Source organism: Euphorbia lathyris, chromosome 7 (genome assembly GCF_963576675.1).
Source record: "Euphorbia lathyris chromosome 7, ddEupLath1.1, whole genome shotgun sequence".
Lineage (NCBI taxonomy): Eukaryota > Viridiplantae > Streptophyta > Magnoliopsida > Malpighiales > Euphorbiaceae > Euphorbia > Euphorbia lathyris.
In genome coordinates this window covers 11,276,365-11,287,264 of record NC_088916.1, presented here as the reverse complement: position 1 = coordinate 11,287,264, position 10,900 = coordinate 11,276,365, and positions in this window count along the sequence as shown.

The following is a 10,900-nucleotide window of genomic DNA, read 5'->3' as shown; positions in this document are numbered from 1 at the left end:
CCATGTATGTTAAAATAGGTGAAGAAGGAGTTGGTGAAGGCCTTGAAGCTAGCCCAATCCGCTTGCCTTTGTGCCTCGAGTGTGTCGAAGCGAGTGGCGAGGGCGGCTTGGTCCATGAGGCGATGAGCCTCAAGGGTATCGAAGCGGGTAGCGATGTTGGCTTCGAGGGCGTCAAACCGGGTGTTGAAGTGAGCCCGATCTTGCCTTTGATTCCCTTCCAAAATGTCCAACCGGGCATAGATCGATTGGAAGTCGGGATCGGCGGAGTAGGTGGGACCAGGAGGTGGGATAAGGTCGAGGTCAAAGTCCGAGTCCCACGCATCCCCCTCACGTGGTTGGGCAGCCCCCGAACTTTCACCCAGACCGGAGGTGTTGTGGTTAAGGGTTCGGAATGCATGCTTGTCCAAAGGACGAGGGTCGTAGTGTGGTAGGAGGTCAATGGCTGCTTGGCCAAGGGAGGAGGAGGCATGAATAGTGACCAAGTCCCGATCATGACATGCCTCCTCGTGTTCATTTGTTGAAGCATGGTCTCCACGAGGAGGGAGAGATCAAAAGTGAGCCCATGCTCATAACAGTAGAGGGCGAGGAGCTCGAGTTTGTTGACATTAGTGGCCTCGACCTTAGTGGCCTCGACCTTCCCTGAGAAGTAATAGTTGATGAACCGGTGGAGGAGTTGGAGGATGGGGTTGCGGATGCTACCCGGATGGAGGTTGGAGATGTGATAGTCGTCCCGTCCCGTAATGGACTTCCAAAAGTCGCGGGGAGTGACTTCGGGGGGCCATCGGGTGAGACCGGTATTTTCACCTTGCTTGGTGAAGTGAGTGCGGATCCATGCCGTGGTGATAGAGAACGGCCGGTTTTGGAGGCGGAAGGCGAGGACATAACTGTTGTGGAGACCGGTGGGCGCAAGGGTGGTGAAGAATTCGGTCACCAAGGTAGGGTACATGCGGTGGTGTGCACTGAAATGTTCGTGCCATCCGAGGGCACGGAGACGGTCCTCGAAGGCGCGACCAATGTTGTGGTGGTTGAGGGCATCGAGGGTAAAGTAAGAGAGCGGCATGATGGGGGAGCGGGAGACATTGTGGTAGGCTATCCCCTCACCCTCGGTGAGAATATGAAAGGGGGCTTGGTATTGGAGGGTGAGTGGTGGTGTTTCGTCTTCGTGGGGTGGTGGTGGTGATGGTGTTCGGTTGGAACGGGAAGAGCGGGCGCGAGTGGATCGCGGGGTCCGGATATCGGCGGCTCTTTTACTTCGGGTCATGGTGAAAGGAAGGAGGGTGAGATGAGGAGGGAATTAGGAAGTTGGAGTGAATGTGAGGGAGGAAGTGAGGGAAATAGTGAGGAATATATAGGGAAGGGGTGGGAATCCAGGTAATTTTCAGATTCCCAGGGGGGTACGCGGGGCGTGAAGGGGCCACGCCACGCGTATCCCACCTCTTGACCAATTTTGGTCTAATAGGGCCAAGGCACGCGAGCGTGCATGGGAGCACGCAACGCATACTTTGGTCTCTGATCGAAAAGTAGTGGAAGGATAGATGGTATGCGGGGCGTGCATGGGGGTACGCCCTGCGTGGAAGACGGTAGTTGAACCATTTTTTCCATTTTTTGGGTGTTATTTTTAATGTTTTTATGGTTTTAATGGCTTTTTAATTTTTAGTGGTTTTTAATAAGTAATTAAGGTGGGAGTTAAATAAAAAATTAATTATGGAGGGAGGTTAAGATATTTTGAATTTAAAATGAATGGAAGTGATTGGAGGTTAGAAGAGGTGGAGTGGGAAAATGGAGAAAGAAATGGGGAAATGGGGAGAGTGATGTGAGTGGTGGAAGAGAGAGGTGGAGTGTTAGGGTGGTTAATAGGGGTATAGGGTGTCATGGGAGTTTAATTTTCGCAACTCCCCAAGGATACGCGGGGCGTCGCATGGGGCACGCCCCGCGTAACCGTTTATTTTCTCATTTGTTTGGGGGAACTTACAGGTCTAATAGTACATGGGGCGTGGTATGGGGTACGCCCTGCGTAACGTGCTTTTTAGCACCAAAAACTGAGTAGAAAATCATCTACGCGGGGCGTACTGATGTGCACGCTCCGCGTAGATGATTGGATTAAAAGTGGGATCTTTTTTTTTTAAAAAAATAAGTTCAAGGTGCTAAAATTGAAATAAAACAAAAACATGCATAAAATGAGTTTGAAGATAAATGGGAAACACATATGGTACATATAAACAAGGGTTTGGAGAATGCAAACCGGTGCTACGTTTATAGTCGGAGTAGCTCGACTTTCTCGGCGGGTGTGTTTATTGTAAGACATCCGAACCGGAGCCCGATAGATCCGAGCTGTGACTGTTAAGAAGGGTTATTGCTTGCCCGGATTCTCTATTCTTAGCCCACGGGTTTTGCTCGATATTGGTTGGGAGAGTTCCTAGATGTCTCTCCTGTTGTTGTCGGTTTAAATGAGCCACTTGGTGACTCAAATCCCTGCAAAACACTTCATTATCGGCAAGACGGGTTAGAATGTCCTTTAACAAGGAAGTTACCAATTGGCCTTGCACGTTGTTGGGAGGTTGGGCATTCCGACCACCGGGGGCATTTTGGGAATCTTGGTGAAAATTGGGTGGGGGCCTCAATACGTTATTGTTATTACCGTATGACAAATTAGGATGTTGGTATCAAGGTCTCCACCCGTTATCATTATTATTGTGGTGGTGAGGATAGGAGTTTGAGTTAGAGTTATACCTTTGGTTACCTCCTACGTAACTTACATTTTCGGTGTCACCGACAAAAGGGGTGCCGGTGTTGCAATTTTTCCCGTCATGATCACCACCACAATGGTTGCACATCAGGACCTGTGCATCTTTGTTGAGGCTCAATTGTGCTATTAGAGCGTCTAGTTTCTTGTTCATCTCAACCATGGAACTCTTTGGAGCCTCCTTTTCCATGGTGAACGCTTGATGTATCGGGGGTCCGGCAAGCCAATCTTCTTGCCTTTGAACGCTTTTTCTTGCGAGCTCATTGATGAGCTCATATGCTTCGCTCGCAGATTTCCTGAACAGGTCCCCACCTGCTGCGGAATCCACGGTAGCACGATTGGTAGGCGTTAAACCATGATAAAAAGTACTTACAAGATCGTGCTTGGGGATGTCCTAGTGTGGGAAACTTCGAAGCAATTTTCGGAACCTCACCCAAGCTGCGTGAAGGGCTTCGTACTCGAGTTGCCAAAAGGAAGTGATATCATTGCGCAACTTTACCGTCTTGGAAGGTGGAAAGTAATAAGAGAGGAACTCCTTTTCGAGCTCGTCCCATGACGTGATGGTTCCGTCTTCCAATGAGTGCAACCATTCCAACACTTGGCCTGTCAAAGAAAAAGGAAAAAGTTTTAGGCGTACGGCCTCAACCGGGACACCATTTTGTCGAGAAGTATCGGCACATATAAGAAATTTATCAAGATGTTCGTTAGGGTTCTCATGAAGTTCTCCACCGAATTGATCGAGTTGTTGGATCAATTGGATCATGCTAGTCTTTATTTCAAATGTGTTGGCCGGGATGGCGGGGGCGACGATTCCGTTGCGATTTTGTGGTCGATGCGGAGCTAGGATCTCCATCATTGTTCGGGTGTCGTTCCCCCCTCTGTTCGGGATGTTGTTCACCGGTGGGTTGGTTTCATTGTTGACGTTGGCCATCTTTTCTCTTCGAATCCTATAAAGAGTCCGTTCAATTTCAAGATCAATAGGAACGAGAGTATCACTCCGAGATCGGGTGTGCATAAACTATTCAAGAAAATAAAAATAAAGAAAAATATAAACAAGAAAGAATGTTTGTTAGTATATAAACAAAGTATAAACAATTTATACAAAAAGAATGCCTAGACTAACAATAAAACATTTTGGTCTAATATTGCAAGAAAATATAAATCCCCGGCAACGGCGCCAAAAACTTGATGCGCGGTGCCTAGGTAGAGCGGTAAAATAATATGTGATATGAGTGTGCTATGGTTATGGGTATGATCTTTCTAAGTGCTTTAACTCTACTAGACGCTACTACGTAGGGGCAAGTGTACCTCGTCGTATCAAGTAATAATCCGGTTAAGACCGGGTATCGAATCCACGGGATTTATATCTACAAGTATTAAACTACTCGGTTCTATTCGTTATCTAGGCGGTGAATGCTTTAGGTTGGTTTGGGTGACAAGTACAAACTACTCTTAAACTATGGTGAGACATACTTATATAACCGAACTCTACGGACTATGATAAGTTATAATTATAATAAGCAAAGACTCCGAACATATACGATTGATACTTTACTCTTGCAAAGACGACTATGTGTAGACGGACCGCACCATGAAGTACTTAGACGACGTGGTTCCTAGTCAAGGCGTGTCTAATGCTGGGGATCAGAAACTAGGGCCCGTAAGTTCTGTGGCTTGTCAATTCCTACGGTTTCCGGAATGTTACTCCCGGTAGGGCAGAACCTATATGAATTCCTAAAGATAACCCGTCCCTACGGGTCGCCGGAAATCGTGTCTCCCCTACACAATAATCAATTAAAAATATCAAAACAAGTAGCAAATATCAACACGTATAAAGAAACGGGAATTACAAATCATATATTATAAATATGGAATGAAAAGAATATGACTACAACCAAGCCTAGTACATAGGCAGAGTGCAAGCTAATTAGCAAGTAAAAGGGAAGAATCGGCCCTTAGAACTAGCTAACCGGACTCAAGGCCCGTCACCTAGGTCTTGGAGGTGGAACTTCTCAAGGTTGGTGGAAGAGGATGGAACAGAACTTTGACGGAATGGCGAAACAAGTGAACAAGCTCTCAAAGTGGTAGAGTTTGGCTATACAAAAATCTGAATGAGGAAATGAGTGCTAATCACTCTTATTTATACACATCAAGCTCGGGGGTAAAATCGTAATTACACAAGTTACAAATAAGAATTCACACTATTTTTGCAGGTTTCACAAGGTACGCCCCGCGTAGAAGGTGGTACGCTCCGCATATCTGCAAAATCAACCCATTCCGTTGATAATTTCTTCCGCGTGGACTAGATTTAGACTTGTTGACTCAACCACGCCCCGTGTAAACTGGGATACGCTCCGCGTGGTTGAGCTTCTGGAACTTATTTGCTCGAAATATGCCTTGTACGCTCCGCGTGGTTTGGGTTACGCCCCGCGTAAGTGAGTTCCTAGAACTTTTTTCTTCAATTCACATAGGAGACGCTCCACGTAGTACAATTTACGCCCCGCGTAGTTGATGTTGACCATGTGGGAATGCTCAGTTGACTGCCGTGTATTGAGGGGCATTGTTCTACGCACCGCGTGCCTTATTTTACGCCCCGCGTATCCGAGAGTTAGTGCTTGAGTGTTTTCTTCTTTGTACCTGAAAAATACGATCTCCGAGAACCGAGTTAGCTTGATGTTTATTTTTCTGAAATTAATCAAAAATTAAAGAAATCAACTAAAAATGTAAAATTGATTTTTATTTCGTAATTTATTTGAAAACATACTATTTTTGTAATTAAACTTATCTATTAAGCTCAAAATTAAACCGTAAATCACGCTAAAAGATAGGGACAAATGCCCCTATCATACTGTTTGGACTCGATGGAACAGCAGACGGCACAGACGGACTAATTCGACGCGATGGAACAGGAGACGACATGGACGGACTTTTTGGACTCAACGAAACAGCAGACGACGCAGACTGAGTTATAGGACTCGATGCAATAGGAGACAAGGAGGAGACGGACAGGGGAGACGCGGCAAACTCGTGGTGGACGGAATTAGGAGGGGGAATGGGATGTCGAGAATGTACAGCGGGGAGCAAACGATCGTCCGTCGCTGCAGGAATCGGAGGGGGAGACGCGCAATTGAAAGGCACGGTGGAAAAGGGAAAGGTCGATTTGTCAAAAACGACATGACGGGAGATGATTATCTTATTCCTAGACATGTCCAGACACTTATATCCTCTATGATTGGATGGGTAGCCCAAGAATACACACGGATAAGAACGAGACTCGAGTTTGTGTCGTGTTTGGGATGGAATGAGAGGAAAACAAAGGCACCCGAAGACACGTAAGTAAGAATAGGTAGGGTCCCATTGATATACAATTGTGGTGGGAGATTGATATCCTAATAATTTGTGAGGATATATATTAAGGAGATATGTTGCCAATTCAAGGGCATGTTGCCAGAATTTAAAGGGAATGGATGCATGATGCATTATTGTTCGACTTAGATTATTAATGGTGCAAATTGTGCGTTCTGATTTTCCATTTTGAGGTGAAGTGTAGGGACATGAGAAACGAAATTGCATTCCGTGAGTTTGGCAAATTTGACGAAAGGAATTATTATTGAATTCACCCCTATTGTCGCACTGAAAAACTTTAATATCCCGTTCAAATTGAGTGCGAATATATGAATGAAAAATAAGAAACGTGGAATATACTTGTGATTTATGGGCTAATGGAAATGTCCATAAAAATTTTGTGTAAGAATCTAGGAATAACACATCATAACGATGACCGCCTGAACTTAGAACAGGTGAGGTCCAGATATCACTGTGAATTAAATCGAATGGCATACAAGCAAAATTATTAGAGGACTGAAAAGTTAATTTGACTTGTTTTCCATTAATACATGAAGAACAAATAGAAACATCCTTAACTTTATTACGAGAGATCAAATTTTTATTTAACAGGGCGTTCAAAACAGGAGGCCCTGGATGTCCTAATCGATTATGCCAAACATCAAAAGACAAAGCAGTAAAAACAGAATGAGATGACGGTGAGGTGTGGGAGCTAGAGGTGATTGGATATAGATCGCCGGTACTTTTACATCTCATGATAATAGTGCCCGTCTGTAAATCCTTCACAGAAAAACCCAAAGGATCAAATTCCACAGAAACTTGGTTATCTTTAGTATATTGACTGACATAAATAAGATTTTTGATGAGGTGAGGGGCATGAAAAACGTTGGTTAATTTTAATGGGTGATGTTTAGTAGCTAAATATGTAGTACCAGATCCACAATCAGTCATACAATGACCATTACCGACAATTATATTTTCATTGAGGCTCGAATTAAAATAAGAAGTGAGTGTACCTTTGGTAGCTGTCATGTGAGATGTCTCTCTTGTGTCTATGTGCCATTGATCAGGAGGTGGTGCAAGTGTCATGGTGTGCATAGCCTCTGCAATATCAGTTGGCACATACGATGGTGATTCCATATGAAGGTGTGCTTGCGGCATTTGAGGGAGAGGTCTGAGAATTCCGGATTGAGACGGTTGCCGGCCTGATGTAGGGTAAGGGCATAGAGGAGTCGCCCATTGCTGTTGCGGCGCCCAAGGGTAGGTGTATCCCTATGGCGGAAGGACGGCAGGACGGTAGTGGGACGATTGCGACGGTCGGTAATGGTGGCGACCGCCTCTGTCACGGTAGGGATGCCCGCCGTGTCTACCGCCACGGTACGGTGAAGGTGTGTGATAATGCACGGGCCGTGTAGGAGTGTGGTGCGACGGTGCAGCGGCAGAATCGACGGAGGACGTGGTGAGGGCGACTTGTTCTGTTGAGGGAGAATTTTTGCGGGAACGGACTGTCTCTTCAAGGATTAACATGGACCTAGCTTTATGAAATGGAAGGAGAGGGTCCCCATGGCGGATCTGAGTTCCAATTGTATCATAGGCATCGGTTAAGCCCGAAATGAGCTGGAGAACAATCTGATCATTTGTAACAAGACAATCTACGTTGGATAGTTGATCAAAAAGAGATTTGAGGTGATGACAGTAAGAGAAGATATCTGAAAAATTGTCCAGTTTGGTTTTGGAGAATTCTTATTGGAGGAAAAGAGCACGAGAGTGCTTATTGTCTGAGAATATGTCCTGTAAGGGGTTCCAGGATGTGGCTGCGGAGGAATCGGCTTCAATAATGGTGTGAAGCAGATCGATTGAAATGGTGCTTTAAATCCATTGGAGGACTACATCATCAATGCGGGACCATAGTTCAGGGTTTGTGGTCTGAAGGGAGTCAACGGAAGGGTTTGTGGGTGATGGAGGGATTATATGGTCGAGGACTTGGAAAGTTTTGGCATTGAGTTTGAACAAGGCGGCCCAGGTTGGGTAGTGACCTTTTTCAATATCCAGGGTGATTTTGATGAAGGTGGAGATATTAGAGACGGTAAGGGAAGGATGGGTAGTGATATGTGTGTCGGCATTGGGTGAATTGGTGTAGGAATTTCTAGTGTTTGGTGTGTTTGTATCGAGTTTGCCAATGTGTTTGTCATTGCGGCGGTGATTTTGGGTTGCGACGGCTAGGGTGGGCGGCTGCTATGTTGGGTGGCGGCGATTTTAGGGTTTTGGGCGGTGGTAGACTAGGGAGAGAGAGAGAGAGAAAGATCGGATTGGAGGGAGATAGGGAGGTAGACTAGGTTTTGGTCTCTGATACCATGTAACAATATGATTCTCAGTGATTGTTATTGATGTGTAATTTAGTATATATACAGAATACAGTTCACTCTGTAGTGAACAACTATAGTCAAGAACTGAACCTATATTCTAGGCTAGAGATAAGGAACAAACTGTGTCAATAATACAGATAAATAACAAATAAATATATAGTCTAATAAGGATTATTCACGATAGATCGGTTGTAGAACAATATAAGGAGAGAAGAAAGCAAGTACAACTTGACTTCCCGGTTCATCGCCCTGTAATGAGATCCTTAACAAGCGAATGTAACATAACTTCACTTCTAGCTGGTTAAAAATCCATTGTTATTATATGAATGTTCAAGGAAAAGAATGATGGAAAAAGAGAAGTCATGAGATATAAAGAAAGATTAGGGCAAAAGAGTTCATTCTATCACAACTCATTGACTTTAATAATGTTTTTGTTGCTACTAAAATAATGGAGAGAATTAGAATGATAATCTCAACCGCTAGTCAAAATGGATGGAGAGCATTCGACGCTGCTACGCTATTCGAAGTTTTTTCTTTTCCTCTTTTTTGCCTTCATTAGCAGATTCGTTTTATTAAAAACGTTTTTTTATGGAACATATATATCAATATTCATGGATCATACTTCACCTGCTTGGTTATCTCATCCTTACCATCTCAGCTCACTTGGATCTTAATCTTCTCACTTTCTGCCTTAGTCAAATTTCCTTGTCCTTCAATGGGATGCCATATGTTCAGCTATCTCTAAATTGAATGAGGAAAATGATACAATGATTTTGAAAGAATTGAACGAGGAGTCGTATGAGGTGAAAATCTCATGTATAATTTTGTAGAATGGCAGTAAAAATGACTTGTCAACTTTTCCACTATCACCTCCATAAAACCAAACTCTGTCTTACATACAGTTGCCAAAGTACGATTAACCTCTTGAAGAATACTTACCAAACTGATTTTTATTTATTGTGTCAAGGAAGAATACTACTCTTTTTTATGGAGAAAAATATTCAAAATCATGTTGTAGAAATTTATCAATGTACAGTAATGGTTTGCACATTTATAGATGGGACTGCTAGCCACAGAAATTCTTTCCATTCCCAAAGGCGATGATCAAACCCTGGACCTTTGGTTAAAGGAGGATGAGCCTTTACCACTCTACCACAACCTCGTGGTTCGATAAATCTCATAAACGTTAAGGTTAAATTTGATCATTATTTTTAAAATATATAATTAGCTTGCTTGACGTTTTAAGTTTAAAATCGATATATAATTATTTAAATACTAATTACATCTATTAAAAGAAATTTGAAGCCTTTAAATGCTTTTACACTAAAAAATTATATATATACACATAATCGATTAATTTTTTTGGGTTCAATTATCATAGGGTATTGCTATATACCGCACCCAAAATTGCTATCACTACCCCCATTGGACAATTTTGCCCTTGCCATAAAAATTTTGTCAAAATTGAGAAAAAAAAAATTGAGAGAAAATTTAAAATTTAACCTAAACGGATGGGGATGGGGCATTACCACCCGACCCATGGTCGGAACGGATGCGGCATCCGTTCCCGCCATGGGTTGGGCGGTATGCCGCATCCGTTCCCGCCATGGGTCGGACGGTATGCGGCATCCGTTACCGCCATGGTGGGAACGGATGCGGCATCCGTTCCGCCATGGGTCGGGTGGTACGCCGCATCCGTTCCCGCCATGGGTCGGGTGGCATGACGCATCCGTTTAGGCCAAATTTTGAAATATACAAAATCGTAAAATTTTTAGTGACGAAAAATACTAAATCATTCAATTTTTTGTGACGAAAAATTAAAAATTCTCCTAATTTTTGTGACGAAAAATGCAAAATCGTCATGAAAAATATGTATTATTTTCATGAGTTCTTTGATAAAAAAATATAAATCTTAATGTTTCCGACTCGTAATCATCCATTTTCAAGGTTCGGATTGTCACATATCAATTATGTTCATAATTTTAATTATTGGTGTTCGGGTTTATGATTTTGAAGAGAAAACCCAAAGAAGGTAGAGAGGATTTGAGAAAATTCCATTTTCTTGTTTCAAAAAGTGAGGAGGGCAAATATGTCACAAATGGGCGGTGGACCGGAATTTGGGTGCGGTATATAGCAGCTCACATTATCATATATTAGTACATCAGTTTAATTAACTTTCTTTTATGCTTAATACATCATTTGCCTTTGAACTTATCCAAAATGCTTGATTGGCTCCCTGAACTTGCATAAAATGTTCAGTTAGCTCTCTGAATTTGCGTAAAATATAATCAATTGATTACTCAGTTTTAAAAAAGTGAGTTAAATGCGGAAAAATGATTGCACGTGTCTTAAAAAAAGCAAAACGACCAAAATCGGGGTATGCAGTTCTAATATTAGAGAAGATAAGTTTTATATTTGAGCAAATAATATTTTTGAATTATGTAAT